General features: G+C 33.7%; 1 pseudogene; it reads left to right on the top strand.

Moving 5' to 3' along the window:
- Positions 1 to 12,467: 12,467 nt before the first annotated feature.
- On the top strand, positions 12,468 to 14,063 carry LOC108463629 (polygalacturonase-like; annotated as a pseudogene).
- The last annotated feature ends 12,838 nt before the right edge of the window (positions 14,064 to 26,901 follow it).

Below are 26,901 nucleotides of genomic sequence, written 5' to 3'. Positions count from 1 at the left end.
GATAAATACACACCGATAGGAGGCTGGAGTTAATCCGCTCCAAGCACTTCTAGCCGATGCCCAACCCAAACGAGCTCGCCATAACGCGAAAGGGATCACCAAGAAAGGTACCTTTGCTCTCCTCATAGTTCTCTCTATTTAAAGCCGACAGCATCCACTCCTATGTTAGCTTATCGATGTGGGATCCTCCATCATCGAGTTTAAATTCAACACCAACTCTTGCCATCCCAACATAGCAAAATAATCAACCTTTGCATGCCAAGGATTCAACCAAAGTCCTCCTATATGCCAACTCACGCCATCACCACTAGGCCACCAACTCATTTGTGTCATAAATCCAACACATTAAACTTTAAAGCGCACCTACTTGCTTCTAGATTTATTGAAAAGAAAAACCAAAATATATTGCAAGAGCCAAGACTTGAACCTTGGACCCGTTGCTTCCTCTATGGCGTCACTTCCTTGTCCCTAAGTGGCGTCACCTTGCCACTACACCACACTCCTTTTTGTGTCACAATTTCTCCAACAATATTCTTAAGGCCTACCTACTACACCTGTGGTTTGATCTACCTTAAATTTTTACTAGAGTCCGGTTTGAACCCAAGACTTCTCCAACACTTCTCAAATTACACTTAACCACTAAAATAAGCCTTCATTAACAAAATTTACATGCACAACAAAATATTAAAAGCTGCCTTCAACCGCTCCCATGCTCAAGGCCCAAAACTTCTAGGCCCAAATTCAGGGTGTTACACTAAACGACCCATCATTGCAACGAATTAGTGACTCCTCTTTCAGCTCACGTATTAACCGTGGCATTAGCTGGAAGGTACAATAGTTTAACATAACTATCAATCAAACAAGCCCTTCTCGAGGAAAAACTGAGAACAAGTTACCCAAAAACCATCGTATAATCGAAGAAAATCCTCTCTAGATTAAACTCAAACATTATGAAACTCCAACTTAAAGCCTCGTTGGCCTTACAATAAGGACCAATCTTTCATTGGCGTTATCATAGTTATGTTTCAGGGAAAACGTCAGACTCCTAGGATTAACCCGAGTTGGAAGTCACCGAGTTCATAAGAGAACTGGTGGCTTCATGTTGTTTTTCTCTATATTCGGTATAAGTCCAACATTGATACGCTCGATCTTTTTATATATATATATTTGAACAATCATACTTATATTCATACATGAATATATGTTGAAAATAAATTAAAATTTAGGTAATATAAAGGGTTAGATTACTTTTTGATTACTGAACTTGACTAATTTTCTCATATTGTGGAACCCTAAACCTTAAATTTGACAATTGATTCTACTTTGAGGCTTGGATTTTTTTTATCTAAATTAAACCTTGAATTTTGTAGTTGTTCTCACAATGAGGTTTGAAATTTTTTTGGTTCAAGTTAGTCCTTAAAAACCCTAGAGCTTAGGCCCTAATGTGGGAAAAATTGTCAAGTTTAAGGACTAACTTGGACATAAAAAAATTCAAACCCCAAAGTGGGAACGTTTACCTTGTTCAAGTCACAATGTGAGAATAATTTACTAAGCTCAAAACCTAACTTCGGCAAAAAAAAACAGTTCAAACTCCAATGTAAAAAAGTTACTAAATTAGATCCAAATAGTGATTTAATCTTAACATATATGATATTTTGTGTAGGAAAATTTGGAGCAGTGTTTGCATCCATACCTTTCCCCATCTTTGCAGCACTTTATTTTATACTTTTCGGCCTTGTAGGTATGTATTAATTCTAGCCATACCTATCCATTTTTATCCCAACCTTAGATTGTCACATCCTAGAAACCGGATCGATGGTGTTGACATTAAATTATAGATAAAAAATAGAGTAAATAGAAATCACGTCAGTAATTAGGACTAAATAGGAATTAGAGAACTTAAATAGGTAAATTAGGACTAATGGTTAGTGGGGGATTTATTAAAATAAGGGTAGAATTAGGAGGGATCTATAAGATAAATAAACCAAGTTTATAAATTAATTTGCCTATATAAGTTGTCAATGCTCATTTTCTTCTCATGTTTTAGTTTCCTTTTTTATTATTTTCTTTCTTTTTACACTTTCTTCATTTTAAACGTTGTTGCATTTGGTAGTTAATTTTCCTTCAAAATTTTATTGCGCATTACATTTCTAAGCGACCAAGCACCATTTTCTTTTTTAAATTCTCAAGTAATACACCAACTTTTTCTTCTTAAACTCAGGTTCGGTTATTGAGCGAACCACTCGAAAGTCGTGAAGGATAGCAAGAACGAAGGTAAACAATATATTTTCATATCAAATATGCATGAAATGCTTTTGACTAAAGTATCAACGGTTTAGTTAGAAAATATAAATAATCTTTGTTTTTTTTATGATTTGGCTTCATAAAAAAGGTGGATTGAAGCTGGCGAAGCTAAGAAATGTTGTTTAAAATGGTTTTGTTCTTGAGGAAGACGTTGAACGGTGACTGATTCTTAAAAGAAAGATTTAGGTGAGATTAATGTTTAAGTAACTATCTAGATCTACAAATATATGTATGTTAGGAGGGTTAAAAGTTAGAAAATGGGGTAAGTATTAGAATAATAAAAATCTGCAAGAGATAACGTAAGTAGTGGGCTGTTGTTGAATAGAGAATGAATTAAATTGTTTTTGACAATATGTGATGTGTATTTTTTCATTCGAAGCTGAAAATACTGGAGGAGCATCGACTTGTAGAGACAAAGGGAAGGAAAAGGTCACATGATCGACATTGTGGTGAACAAGGTGAGTACACTATATACTGCATCTGAAAACAAGGGCGCACTCTACTGGAAACAAGTAAGACATGCGAACCCTATCTTCTGTCGTGAATTGAACATGTGCATGTTCGAACCTCTTCCATGCATTGTGCAAACCTCATCTATGCGTTGTGCGAACTCTTAGCATGAATCTATGTCCGTGTGTTTTTACATGCTATGCGAACCTAGAGTAAAATGTATACATGCGTCCAGGGTTGGGTCAAGTATATGATATATATATAGGCCTCTAAATTTTGTTATATAATATAATTTGTGTGTACTGTTATATATTATATATAGGTTTGTGGCTTTTAATTTATGTAGTTTACATACATTGATGTAAAAGGGAATTGTTATATATAATGAATGCATGCACAAACGTTATTATAGATAATATATGTACATAACTTTGCATTAAAAGGGTTTTGTATTATATGTATGCATGCATGGGTTGTAATATAAAAAATATATTTACATACCTTTGCATTAAAAAATTTTGTTCTATCTATTATATATAAATGTATATATATGTGGTGTGCGAACCCTGAATCTACCATGCTGTTGTTTTATGCTTGATTTTCTATTTTGCAAGCTATTCTATGATGTGTTGTTGTACTATGAGCTCTATTAAAAATTTTGAGCCTAAAATGACGTGATCTGTAAATGTGTATTACTAGGATATGTTGGCATTGTGAATTTATGGAACCATTAGATATAGTTAGCTTGCCATAGGATCGTGAGTGCTCACCTATTTAATGTGATAGGGCATTATGGCCTAATGATTTGATGGAGAAATAAGGGAATGTCGAGTAATGTTTCATTCACCGAGGATCGTAAGGTGTGTTGTTTGAAGAGTGTGAGCATTCGTACTACACTTATATGGCGATTTGAGTGACTCTATGAGTCTTAGGGTGTGTTTTAGGAGAACCGTTTAACCAATGAGTATATTATTTAATTATGTTTCATTTTCACGAACTGATAATGCCTGACTAAACTAAACAGGGTTGATTATATGTGAATTAGTGACATGCCAACTGATTGTATGCAAACCACCTATGCGTAGAACTATTTATGTGAGAACTGTTTTATGCCATTTGTCTATAAGTGAGTTATTTAGTTTGTGAATTATTGATGTGTTTTCTTCTGTTGTGTACTTGTGTATTCACTGAGCTTTTGTAAGCTCGTCTCTTTTAGCAGTGGAAAAGTGATAATAGTATGTATTTTTAATAAAAATTGAGGGTTTATAATTAACTATATAGTGGCATCCTTAAATTCTATTTACTTTTCATGCAATACAAAAAACAAAACCTAAACCCTAAATTCCATGCCATAGTTCAAAATAAAATATATTCAAACTTCGAATAATTAAATAAATTGAATAATAAGCCTAAATAATTCAATAAATAAAACTGGGCTGAGACCCTCTGAATGTCGCGTCCACGTTTTAACTTGGTGGGTCATCTATAAGGATGGAAATAAATAGGGGATTGAGCTATGACGCTTAGTGTGAGTCACTTCATAAGAAAATCAGAGCAAACATTTGTTAAAACATATTAAATAATAACACATAGAATAATCATATTCAACTAACAATTCCATCTTGATCAGAGATATCCGATATGGGCACCCTATGCAACTGCACTATCTTGGAAATATAGAACTTCACCAGTTTTTTCAATTAGTAATCTTTACACACAGGAAAGAAGTGTATTGACTTAGTTAGCCGATCTACTATTACCCAAATTAGATTTTTCTTAGTGGGCGTTAAGTGTAACCCACTAACAAAGTCCATCGTTATTCGCTCCCACTTCCACTAAGGTATTTTGATAGGTTGCAACAACCCAGAAGGGAACTGGTGTTCTGATAACCAATCCATACCTATAATTAAATCAAACTCCCGAAATGGTAACTCTATAAGGTCTACTAGAGGCACTACCTCTTAAACCTCTAATGGACATCTCTTATAGACTTTATTTGTAACAGCTGACTATCCTAAGGAGCTTGCTATGGTTACATCAATAATGGTTTCCTCTACCACAACACCTAATTTATCAGGCATATTACATGCAACATACGAATGGGTGGATCCTATTTCAATTAAGGCAAAGTATAAGATTGAATTAATGGAAAAAATACTTGTGATGACATTAGACACATCCTTTTCCTCACGACCTCTAACAATGTTAAACAAGGGTTGGTTGCCTAGCCTCAGTTCTAATCATGCCTGTTGCTAAATTATTTGCAGCCCTATTTTGCCAACAACCCTTTAGAGGTAGCTGGTAACAACCCTTACCTCTAGCCACCGCCAAATCAGGGTATGAGGCATTACTACACTCTTATACACTTTTCCGATGCATACATTTCAATTATATATTAAAACCTTTCATGAGTACCCTCTATGTCCCTATTATAGGCTTTATGAGACCCAAAACAATCATTGAAGTTGGTTCGGAACCAAACCAGAACTTTTCAAACACTTATACATTTTTCACTAAAACAGGGGTCGTACACCCGTGTGACATGGGTCACGCCCATGTAGGCAGGCTGTGTGGTCACTAATTTAATTATTTCATAAGCTACAGAACTCGAAATTAAGTTCTATAAAGTTTCTCTAAAATCAGACTCATATACCTTCTTGCCATAAAAATTTCAGAATTTTTGGCTTAGACAATTAATACAGTTTATTCATTAAAATTTCTCCTATTTCACTGTTTGACGGTTCTGACATCTCTTCACAAAAACAAGATATTTCATTATAAAGAATTCAAATAATGTTCTCGTTTCTTCCAATATAAAATAGACTCAATAACGATTCTAGGAATATAAACCATTCACCATAATTATTTTTATACGATTTATAATGGTTTTTCAAAGTCAGAACAGGGGATCACGTAATCATTCTAAACCAATCTCACAAGAATTTAAATATCTCATAAAGTATAATCCATTTGCTCATACCATTTTATTTCTATGAAAATAGACTCAAATACCTTTAATTTCACATCTCATTAAATTATTAATTCAATTCCTACCATTTTTGGTGATTTTTCAAACGTACATGACTGGTACTGTCCAAATCTGCTTTACTTTTAAAATTCACTATTTCATGCTTTCTCTGTAGTTGCATTAATGGTAACACTTACCTCTTATCAACCTTACCAAAGTACAATCATAAAACGAGCTTATTGATCATAGTTTACACATATATATATTTGCACTTATTCACAAGATTCATATTCACACTTACACATATAAATGCCTCAAACACAATGCTCACTTGCACATTATTATCACATGATTAAAACCTTTTCACATTTAATCACTTTTCATAATATCAATTCAATACCCGTTGAACCCTATGGAATGCTAAAGGATACATGAAATAAGGCACAAAGTGCCACACTGTAATATAGCCGAAGCTATCACTGTAACGTAGCCCAAGCTACCACTGTATTGTAGCCGAAGCTACCACTGTATTGTAGCCGAAGCTACCACTGAGATGTAGCCGAAGCTACCACTGTATTGTAGCCGAAGCTACCACTGAGATGTAGCTGAATCTACCACTATATTGTAGCCGAAGCTACCATGTATTGTAGCCGAAGCTACCACTAAGATGTAGCCTATAGATTCCTAAGGTTCAATCGGGATTTGTTTCGGTTTCACTCATTAACACTTATTCAACATTCACTTAATCACTTGTCTCGTAACAACACTAATTCACAATTTTTTTATAATATGCATAATCAGAGAAATCACATTTAAATACAATATTTCAATGCACTTTCTTGTACCATAGACATATTTTTAAATCGATTTATAAACTTGGCATATTAAACATTTAATTCAACACAATTCAATTAATTCACTAATTTAACTTTCAAATATAAATTACAATGTTATTACATTATTATTCTCACACCAACTTACCTCGAATCCCGAAACGACTAATTTTCCTAACTTAGCCCACAACTTTGTTCTTTCCTGATCTTAGTCCAAATTTCATGTTTTCTTGATCTAACATGTCAAATAGCACTCATTTAACACCTTTTATCAACACACTAATCAATTCAATTCACATATCAAATTTTGGAAAATTTATAATTTTGCCCCCTAACTTTTCAAAAATTACACTTTTACCCCTAAACTCATAAAATAATTTTTATTAATTTTTTTATGTTTCATGACATGCTGAAAATTTTTCTCTTCTATGGAAACTTCAAATTCTCACTAATTCACACACTTATGACCAATTTATAACTTTTACAATTTAACCCTTTTTATACGATTTCATCAAAAATCATCTAATAAAATTCGTTTCTCTAATCATAGACATGCACAATCTACCATAATTCATTGAAGTACACAATTATTCAGCAAGGGTCAATTTTTAAAATCAAACTCTAACTCAAAATAATGGTAGATATAGCTAAACCAAGTTACCAGAATTTCAAAAATACGATGAACATTAAAAACGGGGCTCAAATGCACTTACAATTGAGCTTTGAAAAACTTGAAACCCTAACCATGGCTTCTTGAAAATTTCGACAGCATGGGGAAGAGAATGAGTAGATTTTTGGGTTTTAAATTTTGTCTTTTATGCCTTAAAATACCCAAATGACCAAAATGCCCCTTTTTACTAAACCTTCAATTTTACCCTACCATGTCTAATTTTGTCCATACCAAAATATGACGATCTATTTTCCATTTAAAGACTTCTAGTTTAAACCCCCATTTCAAACAAGTACTTATATTTTAGAACTCATATTTTGCAATTAATGCAATTTAATCCCAATAATAAAATTGGGCACTTTATCGATAAAATTACTTAACAAAATTTGCACACAATCACTCAAACATATCATGGACTCTAAAATAATCATAAAATAAATATTTCTACCTCAGATTTGTGGTGTCGTAACCACTGTTCCAACTAGACCTTATTTCAAGCTATTACATAGCTAGCCCACTTCCTGATTTTGGGTCAAAGTTTGTGCTTGATTACTCGAGCGAGAACAATCTTTAATCAAATGCTCCATTAATCCGTATTTCAAACAAGCACACGTTTTCTTCCGACAATCTCCCAAGTGGTAGTTTCCACAATATTTACAATGGTAAACCTTACCCCTAGAGTTAGTTATTGTGCCCTTGTCTGCGGTCTACCCTCTCTAAATCATTTTATAGGATGAAAGTTTGAACTAGTGGAACCCAAATCTCTTTTAACCAAGACCTTATTTTTCTCTCGTTGTTCTTGATTCACTAGTTTAATCTCTTCCACTATTTTGGCTTTCTCCAGTAGGGTCTAAAACACTCATTTTTAGTGTGGAGCAACTTGAATCTTGAGGTTGAAACGCATCCCATTTCGATCCTCAAGCATTTATCCTTCTTTATGGTGATCATAGCTTGAGCATATCTGCTGAGCCTCAGGAATTCAACCTCATATTCTGCCACGGACTTGTTTCCTTGTTTTAGCTCAATAAATTTGAGCCTACGAGCCTTCGCATACCTAGTGGCCAAATACTTTTTCTGGAAGGCCTCTTGAAAGTATTTTCAATTTATGCGATCAACTTGCATACCTCTTATGGCAACCTACCACCAATGATATGCCTCTTCTCTTAGCGAGGACATAGTGCTCTTCAACTTCTACTCCTAAGTACAGTCTAAACCCTTCACAATTCTCTCCACCGACTCCATCCAGTACTCAGCCATCGATGGATTTGTTCCAGCAACGCCTTTGAACATTTCTAAACCATTCGTTTGGAGCCTCTCTGCAATGGATCCCAGGCTCCCCGATCCAGTTTGGGTTCAGCAACTCTTTGTAAAATCCTCAACATCACCCGGGTCATCGTGTCGTCCCCAATTTTGTTCTCAACATAATCCTCCTCTAGTATTGGGTTTTCTCCCTGGACAATGGGTAACTCTATAAGTACAACCCTACGTGACCAACCCTACGTGACCAACCCTACGTGACCAACCCCTACCACGTAAGCATTGGGTGTTTATAGTGATCTTTTGAAAGTTTTAAATCTAAAGTATATCTATAGTTTTCAAACAAAAGTTGAAGCATTATTTATCCTCCTAAATGTTCACAATATAAAGTTTACAATTTATCTAAATTTTTTATAGTAATTTTGGATTTAATTTCCTACAGAAAAATAATATTTTCAAAAATCTTGTGGCGTGGTTTTTCCCAAAATACCCCTTTTCGATGCACGCATGCAAACATATATCAAAATTTCACGATGCAAATTTAGAAAAACTAGGCACTGATGCCACCAAATGTAACGTCTCCAACCCGGCCTAAATGTTAAACTTGAATTCGAAAGATTACATTAGCCACCAAAATGGCCGAGTAAGCTATCGAAGTTTTGAAAACAAATATTTTTGAACATTTGTTTAGCTTTAGAAGAAAACTTAGTTTATTATCAATTTATTTATTACTCAAAATTTTAGTATTGTTTAGTACATAAATTATTGATGTCTGTCTTCTTGTGTTGTGTATATGTGTATTCACTAAGCTTTCCTGAGCTCATCTCTTTGCTTTCTTCTCCCTTCATAATAAGTAGTGTATGGGATAACGAGCAGGGCAGCAGTTCAATGATCCATCACACAAACTTTGTTTTTACAGTATGTGAGCTGAGCTTATAAAATCCCAAGAAGGGAATGTGGGACATTTCTAGGCTAGAGAAACTGAATGGGGCTTAGATAATTTTAAACAATTTAAAAATAATTTTTTAGAGGGCTGTAATTGGATTTTTTGGTCTATCTTAAATTTTGGGATTTTTTAATCTCCATGTTTGCTTGTTTGGCTGAATTTGCTGTTTGAATTATATGATACTGCCCATATGAACTAACGAGACATTTTGCAGCTAGTACAGCTTACTAAAATCCAGGTACACCTTATTCCGCTTATTATATAACTTATAGTTTAATTTAGAAAAGCATGCTCTTAGGAGTAAATGCTTGTATGAAATCTTTTGTATATGTATGGTGAGTATGGATGGTTGGTGTGATTTGTGGTAGTTTTTTAGAGAATCACTCGGTGGCTAATGTGTCGCTCGAAATCCAGGTCAGACCGTGCCGGCCGAGTTTGGGGTGTCACATAGATCTTTACTCGACTAATCCAAATTCGAGCTTGATATAAATTTTTTTTTAGCATAAAACGTCATATTAGTTTAAGAACTTGATAACTTTTCTCAATTTAATCCTTAAATTTAGATTCCATTAAAGTACCCTAAAATGATATTATTAAATTCTACTATGCCATCACCTGATTTTTTAATTAATATTTTAATATATTTCCTACATTTTTTAGATTTTAAAATTTTAGGTGATGGCTTCGTAAATTAAAAGTGTTACATCATCCGAATCCAAGTTCATGACAAAATTTCCCAATTTTATCAAAGACAAATATGGACCAAGATGAAAAACATTTATTTCATTTAGGACTAAATATTGGTTTATCTAATCTTAGTAACCTTAATGAAAATATTGTTGCTTTGTTGATTGCAGGTTCCGTTAGATTATCATGTCTGCAATTCAGAAACATGAATTACACGAGAATCCTTATCATAATAGGATTATCACTCTTCTTAGGGAATTCCATCCCTCAATTCTTCAACCAATATTGGAACCCATCCCATCATGGCCTCGCTCACACCGATGTAGCCTGAGTAAGTGTTTTTATTTTTATTTTTAAAAAAAATACTCCAATCCCATAATCTTCAATGATAAAAGAGGGTAAAACAAAGTGAATGTTTTTTTTAGTTTAATGTATTCGTGAACACTGTGTTCTCACTGCCGATAATGGTGGGATTGACGGTGGCGGTGATCTTAGACAACACGATAAAAGTGGAGAAATCGAAGAAAGATAGAGGGATGCCATGGGGCTTAAGTTTTGATCATTTAGAGGAGATAATAGGATTGAAGAATTTTATACTATGCCTTTTAGTCGTAATAGGTTTTTTCCACCAATCTAAATTGCCCAAAATTAGGCTTGGTAATTGCATATGTTTTACCCGTTTTTCCTTTGATAAATATGGGTAGTAGGAGACGATAATTCGTGTAATTTTTTAAAATAATTTATGAATTATTTATTAATTTATATTATTTAAATTATTATTTTTTTATAAATATTTTTGTATTAGTGGCAAGAGTAATTTAATATGAGCTTTTAAAGTTGTCAACATTGCTATTAAAGTAAGGCCTTAATCTTTTGGCTGGCAGAGTGGATGTTGACGATTATATGGCTGAAAATCAACCCTCCCTTCCCCCTTTATCTTCCATCGCATTGAATTTTGTAATAGCCGGCATAGTATCGGCCTGTCGACGCCAATGAGATGCGAATGAGCCTTCTCTTTTCCAACATAATATTGCATTACTTGGCTCCTCTGCTAAGGGTTCGATTTCCCATTTTTGAGAGCTCTCAAGAAGCTTTAGTTTGCCTATTTTTGCTCGAGCTTTTCGCATTTATTAGGTGCTTGAGGTGTGCCCATTGTAACAGCAGTGAAGGCATGACAAAACTATACACATCAAGGTCTAACCGTCACAGCCCTAATGGCGAAACACCAACATATGATAGAGTTTTCACCTTGATTCAAACAAAGTATGATTTTCTTTTGTAATTCATTTTGTATTTACATCTTATTTTGTACATTTATTTGAGATTTGATCCTCACTTGTAATTTTTTTTCATTGAATGGATTTTAAAAAAAAAAACCTTACCATTAAATTGAAATAAAATAAAAGCATACTTGCATATTATGTTTATTAAAGATACTTAGTAGCATTATAACTACACTTGTATACCATTGTTGTTACATGGAATAATTATATGAAATTGCAATGAGACTTTGAATTCAAGTAATCTACTGACCAGAGTTGGTTCCCCTTGGCTTGCGATACCAACTCAGTCAAGGCAGGTTTTGTTTGTGTTATTGAAAATAGTTTCTAAAAAATTCTTTCTACATTTTCCTGTGTTTGTCTCATGGAAAATAGTTTGGTCAATGGAAAATAACTTACAAGCCAACGAAAAATAAGCCCTTTTTCTTTCCCTCTAGAATGACTTAGCCTTTATGGGTGATTTTATTTTTATATAAAAATTAACTTAAGTCAAGCTTAATATTATTATATTATTAATAAATTTTTATTTTTAAAATATTTAAAATTAATAAAATACTATAATTTTCAATACTATTAAACATACATATTTAATTATCTATATTTAACCATATAATAAATTATTAATATAATATAGAAAAGAAATTAGTAATGGATAATTTTACTCATCGTTTTTTTATACATTGCCTAGAACTACTCATAACTCCTCCCCAACCCTTAATATAGGAGATCATTAATGCTCTTCAACATGCTCGAACCCACGGTCTCCTGCATGTGCAACAAGGTCGATGCCAATCGAGCTAAGTCGACAATTTTATTCAACATTTTCATTTATATATAGAAACCTTAAATAGTTATATTAAGTCACATGTTAGTTAATTATTTTTACCATATCAAGTTTGTTGGCAAATTAACGAGTTAATTGCTTCTAAAAAGAAAAAGAATTGCTAATTATAGTAAGCAAAACTTGGTCATATTATTAACCCACGCTAATTAAAATATAAAATGTTTAGTTGGTTGTAATTTGGACTTACTCTATCTATATAAGATGGGTTGAAACAAAACAAAAGACAGAAATCATTCTCTCTTTGTAGTTAATAAAAATAAAGTATGGCTATTCAATTTAATTTTGTTTCATCCATGTTAATACTAGTACTTCTGTCCATATCATCCGTTGAAGTTCAAGGAGGAGGAGGTGGTGGTGTTATTGATGTTGTTGCAAAGTTTGGTGCAAAGGCAGACCAGAAAATAGATTTGAGTAAGGTAAGCAAAATATCATATAACTTTATAGTCAGCAGAGAAAAGTATGCATAACTATTTTCCAAATCTCTTATCTTTATATGGATCTTTTTTATTTTTCTATTTGGTTTTAGCCATTGTTGGATGCTTGGAAATAAGCATGTGCCTCGACATCTCCGTCAAAAATTGTGATTCCTAAAGGGATATATTTTTTAAATACAGCTACCTTTGATGGTCCTTGTAAGGCTCCTATTGACCTTCAAGTTCAAGGCCTTTGTGAAGGCTCGGCGAGACCTGGTGCTTTCAAGGAGCCTAAATGGATTGCTTTCAATAGAATTGAAAATTTCAAATTGTCTGGCGGAGGAGTTTTCGATGGCCAGGGAACCACTGCTTATAAAAGGGAAGGTTGCAAAGGTCATGATTATTGTGGTTCACTTCCTATTGTAAGTTATTTTCTTATTGAGAAGTTATGACTTTTGTTTTTATAAATAGAATTAAGTAATAATTATTTTTTGTTTCATTCTGGAACTAAACAGAACCTAAGGTTTGATTTTTTAACCAACGCAATGATACAAGATATAACTACCAAAGACATCAAGCAGTTCCAGGCTAATGTTCTAGGATGCAAAAACATTACTTTCGAACATTTCACCGTATCTGCACCTGACGAAAGCCCAAACACAGATGGGATTCACATTGGGAGATCAGATGGGGTCAATGTTCTTAACTTGGAGATAAAAACTGGCGATGATTGTGTTTCAATTGGGGATGGCTCCAAAAATTAATGGAGTAACTTGTGGACCAGGACATGGTATCAGTATTGGCAGTCTCGGTTTGTTTAAAAATGAAGAACCAGTTGTGGGAGTTACAGTAAAAAATTGCACCATGACTAATACTTCCAATGGTGTTAGAATCAAAACTTGGCCAGGTGCTGAACTTGGCACTTGTTCGAACATTCACTTTGAGGATATTACCGTGACCAATGTCAGTTTTCCTATTATAATTGATCAGAAATATTACCCATGGAACAAATGCAAAATAAATGTATATACATATTTATCAAAATCGTAAGAGAGCAAAAAGAGTTAACCAGTCATTGAATCATTATTTTGTTGATGCAGGAAGAATCAAAAGTTAAACTAAGCAACATTAGCTTCAAAAACATTCACGGCACTTCTGCGCGTCCAGAAGCTGTCAAGATTATTTGTAGTGCTACTTTGCCTTGTGAAAATGTGGAACTTACAGACATTGAAATTACGCACAATGGACCGACTGGAGCTGCAGTATCACAATGTTCGAATGTGAAGCCTAAAGTTAGTGGCAAACAAAATCCAGCTGCATGTTCTACCCCTATCCCAGCAAAACCTACCCCGACCGCTTAATCAATAGCATAGGTATAAATTTTTTTGATGACGTTGTAACTCTTATAATTATATTTATTTTGCAATTTTTTTATATTTTATGTTATTAAGAATATTTTCATAAACTTAATTATTTTAAAAATACACTTCAACAAAAAATATTGCAATGTGACAACATTTTATGCATTTAGGCTTACGATATAATTATTTTTAGAATCTTTTTGAACCATAAACTATTTAATTATTTTGTTTTTTATTTATATAAATTTTTTATTTTTATTTATAAAATTGGCATAATAAAATTTTAATAATCAATATTTATACATTGTATCAATTTAGTTTTGATTCTAAAATAACCTTTAACTTTTACACCTTGTATAATTTGATTTTCTTTTAGTTTTGTTTTTTATGACTCTTTCACCTTAAAAGCGAAAAAATAAATTTATCAATTAAATTTGATTGAAAATATATTAAAATTAAAACCTAAAATTTAATACAATAATTTTATCTTTTTTATTGTTTTAAATTTAACCTTGAATCTTACAAATAAAAGCAAAACTCTAAAAATACAAAATTCCACTATATAAATGTTAGGAGTTGAATTTTTAGAATAAAGATTAAATGGACACAATGTATAAAAAATGAGAGCTAAAATTACTATTATGTCAATATTAAAAGCTGTCAAAGTTTTATAAAATGTTTGGCTATGGAATTCATCAAACTGGTTGAATCAAAAAACGATGGTTTAACACAATAGCCTATATACTGAACGACCTATCATTGCAACGAATTAGTGACTCCTCCTTCGGCTTATGTATTAACTGTGGCATTAGCTAGCAAGTACGATAGTTTAACATAACTACTAAACAAACAATCCCTTCTCGATGAAAAATCGAGAACAAGTTACCCAAAAACCATCGTATAATCGAAGAAAATCCTCCCTAGATTAAACTCAAACATTATGAAACTCCAACTTAAGGCCTCGTTGGCCTTACAATAAGGACCAATCCTTCATTGGCGCTATCATAGTTATGTTTCAGGGAAAACGTCAGACTCCTAGGATTAACCCGAGTTGGAAGTCACCGAGTTCATAAGGTAACTGGTGGCTTCATGTTGTTTTTCTCTATATTCGGTATGAGTCCAACATTGATACGCTTGATCTTTTTATATATATAATTGAACAATCATACTTATATTCATACATGAATATATGTTGAAAATAAATTAAAATTTAGGTAATATAAAGGGTTAGATTACTTTTTGATTACTGAACTTGACAAATTTTCTCATATTGTGAAACACGTAGTTGTTCTCACAATGGGGTTTGAAATTTTTTTGGTTCAAGTTAGTCCTTAAAAACCCTAGAGTTTAGGCCCCAATGTGGGAACCATTGTCAAGTTTAAGGACTAACTTGGACATAAAAAAGTTCAAGCCCCAAAGTGGGAACAATTACCTTGTTCAAGTCTCAATGTCAGAAAAATTTACTAAGCTCAAAACCTAACTTTGGCAAAAAAAAAGTTCAGACTCCAATGAAAAAAAGTTACTAAATTAGATCCAAATAGTGATTTAATCTTAACATATATGATATTTTGTGTAGGAAAATTTGGAGCAGTGTTTGCATCCATACCTTTCCCCATCTTTGCAGCACTTTATTTTATACTTTTCGGCCTTATAGGTATGTATTAATTCTAACCATACCTACCCATTTTTATCCCAACCTTAGAATGTCACATTCTAGAAACCAGATCGATGGTATTGACATTAAATTATAGATTAAAAATAGAGTAAATAGAAATCACGTTAGTAATTAGAACTAAATAGGAATAATAGCAAAGTAGAGAACTTAAATAGCTAAATTAGGACTAATGGTTAGTGGGGGATTTATTAAAACAAGGGTAGAATTAGGAGGGATCTATAGGATAAATAAACCAACTTTATAAATTAATTTTCCTATATAAGTTGTCACTGCTCATTTTCTTCTCATGTATTAATTTCCTTTTTTATTATTTTCTTTCTTTTTACTCTTTCTTCATTTCAAAAGCTGGTGCATTTGGTAGTTAATTTTCCTCCAAAATTTTATTGCGCATTACATTTCTAAGCAACCAAGCACCATTTTCTTTTTTAAATTCTCAAATAATACACGAATTTTTTCTTCTTAAACTTTGGTTCGGTTATTGAGCGGACCACTCGAAAGTCATGAAGGATAGCAAGAACGATGGTAAACAATATATTTTCATATCAAATATGCATGAAATGCTTTTGACTAAAGTATCAATGGTTTAGTTAGAAAATATAAATAATATTTATTTCTTTATGATTTGGCTTCATGAAAATAGTGGATTGAAGCTGGCAAAGCTAAGAAATGTTTTTTAAAATGGATCTGTTCTTGAGGAAGACGTTGAACGGTGACTGGTTCTTAAAAGAAAGATTTAGGTGAGATTAACGTTTAAGTAACTGTCTAGATCTACAAATATATGTACGTTAGGAGGGTTAAAAGTTAGAAAATGGGGTAAGTATTAGAACAATAAAAATCTGCAAGAGATAACGTAAGTAGTGGGATGTTTTTTGAATAGAGAATGAATTAAATTGTTTTAGACAATATGTGATGTGTATTTTTTTCATTCGAAGTTGAAAATACCGGAGGAGCATCGACTAGTAGAGACAAAGGGAAGGAAAAGGTCACATAATTGACATTGCGGTGAACAAGGTGAGTACACTATATAGTGCATCTGAAAGCGAGGATGCACTCTACTGAAAGAAAGTAAGACATGCGAACCCTATCTTCTATCGTGAATTGAACATGTGCATGTCCAAACCTCTTCCATGCATTGTGCAAACCTCATCTATGCATTGTGTGAACTGTTAGCTTGAATCTATGCCCGTGTGTTTTTACATGCTATGCGAACCTTGAGTAAAATGTATACATGCGTCCAAGTTTTGGTTAAATATAATATATATATATAGGCCTCTAAATTTTTGTATATAATATAATTTGTGTGTACTGTTATATATTATATATAGGTTTGTGGCTTTTAATTTATGTAGTATATATACATTGATGTAATAGGAATTGTTATATATAATGAATGCATGCGCAAAGGTTATTATAAATAATATATGTACATAACTTTGCATTAAAAGGGTTTTGTATTATATGTATGCATGCGTGGGTTTTAATATAAAAATATATTTACATACCTTTGCATTAAAAATTTTTGTTCTATCTATTATATATAAATGTATATATATGCTGTGTGTGAACCCTAAATTTACTATGCTGTTGTTTTATGCCTAATTTTTATTTTGCAAGCTATTCTATGACGTGTTGTGGTACTGTAAGCTCTATTAAAAATTATGAGCCTAAAATGACGTGATCTGTAAATGTGGATTACTACAATATGTTGGCATTGTGAATTTTTGGAACCATTAGATATAGTTGGCTTGCCATAGGATTGTGAGTGCTCACCTATGTAATGTAATAGCGCATTATGGCCTAATGATTTGATGGAGAAATAAGGGAATGTCAAGTAATGCTTCATTCACCGGAGATCGTAACGGTGTGTTTTTCGAAGAGTGTGAGCATTCGTGCTACACTTATATGGCGATTTGAGTGACTCTATGAGTCTTAGGGTGTGTTTTAGGAGAACCGTTTATCCAATGAGTATATTATTTAATTATGTTTCATTTTCAGAAACTGATAATATATCACTAAACTAAATGGGGTTGATTATATGTGAATTAGTGACATGCCAACCGATTGTATGCAAACCACCTACGTGCAGAACTATTTATGTGCGAACTGTTTTATGCGATTTGTCTATAAGTGAGTTATTTAGTTTGAATTATTGATGTGTTTTCTTGTGTTGTGTACTTGTGTATTCACTGAGCTTTCGCAAGCTCTTCTCTTTTAGTAGTGGAAAAGTGATAATAGTATGTATTTTTAATAAAAATCGAGGGTTTATAATTAACTGTATAGTGGCATCCTTAAATTCTATTTACGTGTCATGCAATACAAAAAACAAAACCTAAACCCTAAATTCCATGCCATAGTTCAAAATAAAATATATTCAAACTTTGTAAAATTTAATAAATTGAATAATAAGCCTAAATATTTCAATAAATAAAATTGGGCCGAGACCCTCTGGATGTCGCGTCCACGTTTTAACTTGGTGGGTCATCTATAAGGATGGAAATAAATGGGGGATTGAGCAATGACGCTTAGTGTGAGTCACTTCATAAGAAAATCAGAGCAAACAGTTGTTAAAACATATTAAATAATAACACATAGAATAATTGTATTCAACTAACAATGCCATCTTGATCAAAGATATCCGATATGGGCACCCTATGCAACTGTACTATCTCGAAAATATAGAACTTAACCAGTTTTTTCAATGAGTAATCTTTACAGACAGGAAAGAAGTGTGTTGACTTAGTCAGAAAGTCTACTATTACCAAAATTAGATCTTTCTTAGTGGGTGTTAAGGGTAACGCACTAACAAATTACATCGTTATTCGCTCCCACTTCCACTAAGGTATTTTGATAGGTTGCAACAACCCAGAAGGGAACTGGTGTTCTAATAACCAATCCATACCTATAATTAAATCAAACTCCTAAAATGGTAATACCATAAGGTCTACTAGAGGCACTACCCCTTAAACCTCTAATGGACATCTCCTATAGACTTTATTTATAACAACTGACTATCCTAAGGAGCTTGCTATGGTTACATCAATAATGGTTTCCGCTACCACAACACCTAATTTATCAGACATATTACATGCAACATACATGATATTGAATTAATGGAAAAATTACTTGTAATGACATCAGACACAAACCTTTCCTCACGACCTCTAATGATGTTAAACAAGGGTTGGTTGCCTAGCCTCGGTTCTAATCGTGCCTGTTGCTACATTATTTGCAGCCTTATTTTGCCAACAACCTTTTAGAGTTAGCTAGCCCACTCCCTGATTTTGGGTCGAAGTTTGTGCTTGATTACTCGAGCGAGAACAATCTTTCATCAAATGCTCCATTAATCCACATTTCAAACAAGCACCCATATTCTTCCGAGAATCTCCCAAGTGGTAGTTTCCACAATATTTATAGTGGTAAACCTTGCCCCTAGAGTTAGTTATTATGCCCCTTGTCTGTGGTCTACCCTCTCTAAATCGTTTTACAGGATGAAAGTTTGAACTAGTGGAACCCAAATCTCTTTTAACCAGAACCTTACTTTTCTCTCATTGTTCGTGATTCACTAGTTTAATCTCTTCCACTATTTTGGCTTTCTCCAGTAGGGTCTAAAACACTCATTTTTAGTGTGGAGCAACTTGAATCATAAGGTCAAAACACATCCCATTTTTGATCCTCAAGCATTTATCCTTCTTCATGGTGATTATAGACACTCAATTTTGCCCGGGCCCAGAAATAATTTAAAAAAAAAAAACAAAGTCCAAGTCCAGTACAAAATTACAAACATATAATTTGGCCCAATCGAAATGGCCCATTACTTGAAAAGATTGAAGGTCCATCTATGAGCTTGACTCATATGGAAATATAATCTTTAAGGATATGCAATCTTAGATATGATATGCAATCTTAGATATGATACAATCTTAGATATGATATGCAATCTTAGATATGATATGCAATCTTGAAGATATGATCTTGTAATCTTGGAGATTTAATTTGTAGATATCCTTTAATCTCAACCGTTGATGTAATTGATCTGTACCGTTGGATTTGGGGAGGCTCAACTATAAATAGAGGCCTCTCCCTTCATTGTAAATCACTTGAGTTTTGGGAAGCAATAAGAATTCTTGAGAGCATTCACTCAAATTTCTCTCCCTCTTACGTTCTTACTCTCTGTGGTTTGTTCTTATTTTATTTTTCGTCTATTTTAGTTTCTCAACCCTTTTTTTTTATTTTAATTTCTTCATTTTTCAAATATGTATATTTATTCCTATCTTTTATACATTTGATTATGTATTTTATATATTATAATATTTAACCTTTTTATATAGTTTATTTTCAAATATATATTTTCTATGCGGTATATATATTATATTATCATTTCATGTATTTTGAACTATTGCATTATATTTTTATAATTTGTAAATGTTCTATTTATTCATTTTTTAGTGTATGTCATTTATCTTATTTGTGCATAGTTTCATTTTTTATATGCTAAGTTTAATTATTTCTTTTATATGCTATTTTATGATTTATATTGTTGTATAATTTTTGCATGTATTATGTTTTTCTTTTAGTTTACTCATATTTTTATTTGTTTATTATCTTATATTTACCCTAGTATGATTTTTTTCATTAAACGTATGTTCATGTTATTTAGTTTTGTCTTAATGATATTATTTATGTTTGTATGGAAATGTTAGAATATTTTGTACATCTATGCTTCATGATGCATTAATATGTCATCCTAAAACGTCATTTAAAATAATATTCCAAGGTTTTTTTTAAAAAAAATAAAAGGCAATGCTTGATGTTTGGAAACTTCGAGAAAGGTAGTGCCTTAACTTACTGGGTTGCGACATTTCTCGTTGAATTCGAATAGCCAAGCACCGTTCTAAGTGATTTTGAGTTTTCAAAACTTAAAAAATTATTTCGAGATTTCAAAACATAGTGTCCTAACTTACTGGATATGGCGTTTTGTTGTTTCGAGATAGAAAATTTCGAAAGACGAGCTTAGTTTCGAAAGTTTTAAAATGTTGCGTCCTAACTTATTGGATGTGATGTTTTGACTCGTTTGAAATAAATGAGCCTTAATTTTCAAAATTAAGACATTCTAATTGAAAGAGGTTTGCATCTTAAAACTTTCAAATTTCCGACATTAAAGACACTTGATAATCAATTAGGTACCAATTTTTGGGCGTTACGAGGGTGCTAACCCTTCCTCGTATGTAACCAACTCCCGAATCTGTTTTCTCGACTTTCGTAGACCAAAATTAATGTTTTAAAACAAAACATTTTATAAGGTGATCCAATCACACCTAAAAAGATTGGTGGCGACTCCTGTTTTCGTTTTTCTTAAAGTCGATTCTCATTTTCCAAAGCTCGATTTAAAATGGTCTCGACAGCTTGGCGACTCCACTGGGGACTAATAAGAGAGTCAAGCTGTGTAATTGATTATCTCTTATCTTAATGTCAAAAATTAAAAAATTTAAAATGTAATCCTCTTTGCATTACATGTGTTTGTATTATTGCATGTGTTGCTATATTCTGATACACATTGCATTTGCATGACCGTTGTGGTCACACCCTTAAGTGGGAGTGAGAAGCTACGCCTTCGTGAGGTTTTCGCCTCGTGCGAGGGATAGTGGATCACTTTGGGATACATCCGTACCTATGGTTTCGTGAGATTTTCATCTCCGTGTAGCCATAGGGAAATGTATTCCCTTGAACTGAACTCGATTCAAATGAGCTTATAATAGGTGAGGATCAAGGAATCTGCTGGTTCGGGTACCTCAAACTTTAGAAACGAGCCACATATAGAAAAACCGTAAGAGCTCAATATAGATAGAATTATACTTAGGTTATCTTTGTGTTTATTAATATCATATGATACTGACTGTTTTCTTTCTTTTGTGCATGTCATTCTGCATTTAAAAGGTATCGATTCATGGTCAGTTTCTAAGTTAGAAAGTTTTATTATGGAGAACGGACTTCTTGATAGAATGGAGGGCAACGTTAACGTCCATAAATGGTCAAAGGAAACGTTAAAGGATACACATCAGAAATATGGGGTTACACTCGCATCAGTGTGGCACAAAATAATCTCTAGGAGTTAAAGGAAATATGGGATCAATGGAGTAATGAAGCCAAACAGTTGTTCTACAATAACTAAGGGGACTTGCAGTATTTGCTTGACAGGAGGATAGATGAGCGATTCAAAGTGAGTGTGGGAGTATTGATGGACTCTTCTACCATTATTGCATTTCTCTTTCATATGAAGACGGTTGCCATGTGGATGGTAAGGGTATTGGAAGGAAAGTGATTGATAGAGTGCATGAGACCTACAAAAATGAGTTGGATGGAAAGAATTTTGCCTATGATGCTAAAAAGCTCGTTTACTATAGGACTGCTACCAAACAACAAGCTCGAGTTTACTGTTGTACTTATCAGAAACAATGGAAATGCAAGCCCCAATAGCCTGGATAGCTCAAGTAAGCGTGAAAGAAAGCGATTAAAGAAGACCGTATCATAAAAAGACCTTTAGAGATTAGCTATGCTGCGAAGGTACCGAGGCAGGATGCTTTGCGTGGGTAGAAATCTAAAAGCTCTTAAGAAACATTGAGGATATAGGATATTATTTTAAGATAACACACTGCAGAACAGGATACCTACCTGTTCGCTAATCTATCTCAAAATAATAAGAACAACTCCACAGGTATTGGAGGAGGTGTCCTTAGTTGCACGGATTACCCCACAGATGAGGTCTTAGCTCAAACTTAGGAGGCAGCTGATTATTTATAGATATTGGCGGTACAGGCTGACATATTGAGCACCAATACGAGATACAATCGGATCGTGGCAAAGAGTTTGTTTTAAAACTTTGGGCATTAGGGCGAAAGCGTATTTGTAATCCATTTATATGTAAAGATATTCTTTTTCTAAATAAAGTTTTCTAAATGAGATTGAATCGAGATCGATACCTTTTGCATTCATGCATTTGCATCTCATAGCATTTCATTGCATTATTTGCATTCAAAATTATAAAAAGACCCTAATTAGTTAAAGTTATTAAAAAGAGAAATAAAGAGAGAGAGAGAGAGAGAAGAGGATCACGGCTGAGTGAAAAAGAAGTTGAATGGGAATTAACGACGTTCCCTTACATATCCCCGACTTTTGTGTCAGGAGGGATAGCTTACCCGGAGAAGGGGCTGTTTGGAAATGAAAATCATCCCATCAATGTCATACATGAGGAAGGGACTGAACAAAGAAACCTTGAGGGCATTCGCCCTTACGAACCGGGAAGTTCTTTAAACAACTGGACTGCAGAAGAACTTCTTGTAAACTTTAGGAATTTTACGGAGTAATATTCAAAACACTCTTGTTGCTCTAAAGCCTAGGATTAATGAGATTTCTTTTGAAAAGTGGGCTCATGTTCAGACATTTTTATTTTCAATAAAACATACTTTTATTATTTATCCGAGTAAATATTCTTTCATTTTGATTCTTTTGACCTTTGACATTCTTTATAAATTTTCATTTCATGTAAATAGTCATTCTTGAATTCATTTATTCATTGTATATTCTTTTATGTGCCTATCATAGATCCCTAGATATCAATGACACGGGCAACGATACTACAGAAGCAGAGTTCCTTTTGAGTGCGATTTTTGTTTAGAGGAATCTCAGTACTTTGAAGGTGACAGAAATTGTGACTTGCTTCTGAATTTGTTGAAAATGGTTTTTACCCCATGAAGTGGTGGTAAGAAATATAGCCTTAGAGGAAGGAAAGATTGAGAAATTGGAATTAGCTGAGGAGACAAAACAAGACCTTGTTGAGACTATTATGGGAATTCAAAAATGTGGTCCAAAGACGCATGCAGGAGGATTTGTAATTGCCAGGATAAACATGAGGTTTTGGGGCACTGTTGGTCCACCATGGAAAGGGATCGCATCGGTTGTACAATGAATGCCAAATTTAAAGGAGTGAAGACTTATGGGGCATGTATGTTATGGGCCCGAGCTCGTTAAAAGTTTCAAGCTGATAATGACTCATCTTTGTGGACGTCAACTACTCCATTAAAAGGGGGAGATAGCTTCGTATGCCAATATTACAAAGTCAAAAGTCATCCATTTCAAAAGAAAAAAGATCATATCCAACTGCACAATGTCAAAGGTTTGCAGTTTGTTCAAAGAGTAGGCACATGCCACAATACATCAAAGGTTGCCAAAAGAAAGAAAGAAAAATCAACAAAAGTTACAGAAGATGATCGAGACTTGGTAAAAATTGGCATAAAAAGCTACTACCTGCTTTCTATGTTTATGCTGGGGCAAACGGCTTCAAGGATCCCAAGTATCATCCTTGGAATGAATGCAGCGCATGGATCTCCTAGGGAGTCTGATATGCTGTTGATAGCTGCATTGGATAGATCAACGTAATAGTTATCGATTTCCCGCTATAGAGCATCAGACTATATACAGTCTCTAAAGCTTGAAATGATAGATTCTCTTTTCAAACCAGTTTCTGACAAAGTAGATCATGAGAGAAACTCTCTTACACTTCTATACAAGTTCAGAGAAGAGGAAGCTTGATCAAGTCATGGAGATAGCGAGTCTCAGTTCAGTCAAATGATGAACAAATGATTTGATCAAGTTATCGAGACTTCAGGGATTTCCTGAGAATATGCTACATGGTACTGTCATTGACAACAAAGTATGCCATCCAAAGAATAATGATTTTTACCTTGGTACCCATGCTGAAATGATTGGAATCACGAGGCAGACCCACTATCATGTTCTCTTAGACCAGGCTGGGTTTTCGGCTAACGATCTGCAATAGTTTGTTCATTCTCTATCCTATATGTATCAAAAGAGCACCATAGCCATATTTGTTGTGGCTCCTATTTGCTACGCTCATTTGGCAGCTTCACAATTGAGGGCAATTTATGAAGATTAGGGATGCTTCAGAAACATTATCGAGTCATGGAGGGATGTATGCTCTGGGAGTAATCTCTGTACTTCAGCTTTCCAGGTTGAAGGATAAAGTCAGCAACTTCCTTTTTTTCTGCTGAGAATTATTGAACCATCTTTTTGTAGGGTTTGACAAATAACAGCCGGGACTGCTGCTGGGCTAATCTCTTTCTCATGGGTTTATGAATCAAGATTTTTCCTCAAAGCTTTGATTGAATACCTCTAGTAAACTTAACTTGAAAGTATTCATCCTAAGAAAATGTACCAAGAATAGATGACACAGACTTATGACAAAGAAGGTTCGTCCAAAACAATTTCATAAAGGAAACATTGTGCTGAAAGAGATCCTTCCCATGCAAAAGGATGCTGAATTGGGAAGGGCCATATGTTGCGAAGAGGGCTTTCTCTATAGGTGCACTGATTTTGACAAGAAATGAATAGAAAGAATTTATCTGATATAGTGAATTCAGACTCGGTCAATGAGTACTTTGTCTGAAGGAGAAGGGAAGCCAAGGTGAAAACCCGCAAAGGGCACTTTGGGACTTCTATTTGGAAAAAAAAAAGGAAAAAAAGAAATAAAAGAGAAAAAAAATAAAAAGAAAAAAGAGAAAAGTGAAAAAAGAAACATGGAGAGGCCAAGGTGAAAACCCGCAAAGGGCGCCTTAAGACCAAAAGGGTTTTGAGTTGAAAACCCGAAAGGGCAGCTCAAATTTTAAAGAGCACACGATAATCTTGCTATATCTGATTCAACGAAGAGTGAAGCGCGTTGCATATCATGTAACACCCCTCACCCGTTACCGTCGCCGGAACAGGATACAAGGTATTACCAGAACATAACACATACCATTAAACGTAACCGAAATATAAATATGTCATCCAATTTGATAGTGCATCGTATAATATATGTCTTGAACAATATTAGCCAACTTTAATGGCTTGTACAAATTAGCTGGTCGAGTACTGTAACTAATATTTTAAACCTAGACAAATATGACACGTAACAAAATAATTAAGCCTACTATACATGCCATAATTCAAAACGTTTAGTTCAAATACCCTAAAGTATGATAGTGCGGATAGATCTTCACGATCCTTAACTCCCGAGCAAGCGAAGAACACTATAAGACAAAAGAGAGAAACAAAGTAAGCTTATAGCTTAGTAAGTAAGTATGTAAATACTAATTAAAAAAATCTAACATGTTTACACAACAATTCAAGTATATCTACTTTAACTTCACTATTCATTCCACTTTGATTAAGCTGTCTCTACTGCGTCATATTCACTAAATAAATCATAAATTGAGTTACAAAACTCGAAATTCAAATCCGTAAAATTTCCTGAATCTAGACTCATAAAGCTTTTTGCTAATTTTTTCTATAATTTTGGTTCAGCCGATTAGTACAGTTTATTAGTTAAAGTTTCCCCTGTTACACAGCTAGACTGAACTGACCTCTGTTCACTACAAATTGAATTTCTCTCAGTACACAATTCAAACAACCCTGAAGTCTGTTTCATTTAAAACTAGTCTCAATAAGGAATTTAGGCATGTAAACTATATTTCTTAATTTGCTTTGTACAATTTTTAATGATTTTTCAAAGTTGGAACAGGGGATCACGTATTCATCCTGAGCAAGTCACATACAATTGTAAATATCTCAAAATATAGAATTCCTTTGCTTGCTCTGTTTCTTTTATATGAAAGTAGACTCATTAAAATTTAATTTCACATCTCATTCAACCTCTAATTATATTCCTCCTATTTTTGGTGATTTTTCAAAATCACGTCACTGCTATCATCTAAAAACAGTTTTAATGCTAATTTCACTCTTTCACACATTCTTTATGCTAACCTCATTTTATCTTATATATGTATATACCACAAATCATTTTCACCACATTTCATTCACCATAAGTGTAGGTCCAAACCACAATATCACCACAAAACCATCCCGTTGAACAATTCGGATCAATCCTCGATATTTAATGGTTTCAGAACACAGCCCCACCATCATACTTCGTTTAGTTCGGCTCTCTTGTACACATGGTGAACACTTAGTACCACTCATGCGACCCAACCGATTTGTCTCAGTAGCTCTCTTGTCTACATGGTGTCCTTCACTTGGAATCACGCATGCGACCTAGCTACATTTATCTTTCACGTAGCTCTCTTGTCTACATGGGATACATCTCGTATCACACATGTGACCTAGCTACTACTGAGGTGTCTCGTAGCTTTCTTGTACACATG

The sequence above is a fragment of the Gossypium arboreum genome, chromosome 2 (genome assembly GCF_025698485.1).
Source record: "Gossypium arboreum isolate Shixiya-1 chromosome 2, ASM2569848v2, whole genome shotgun sequence".
Taxonomy (NCBI): Eukaryota; Viridiplantae; Streptophyta; class Magnoliopsida; order Malvales; family Malvaceae; genus Gossypium; species Gossypium arboreum.
This window is presented reverse-complemented; position numbering and strand designations above follow the sequence as displayed.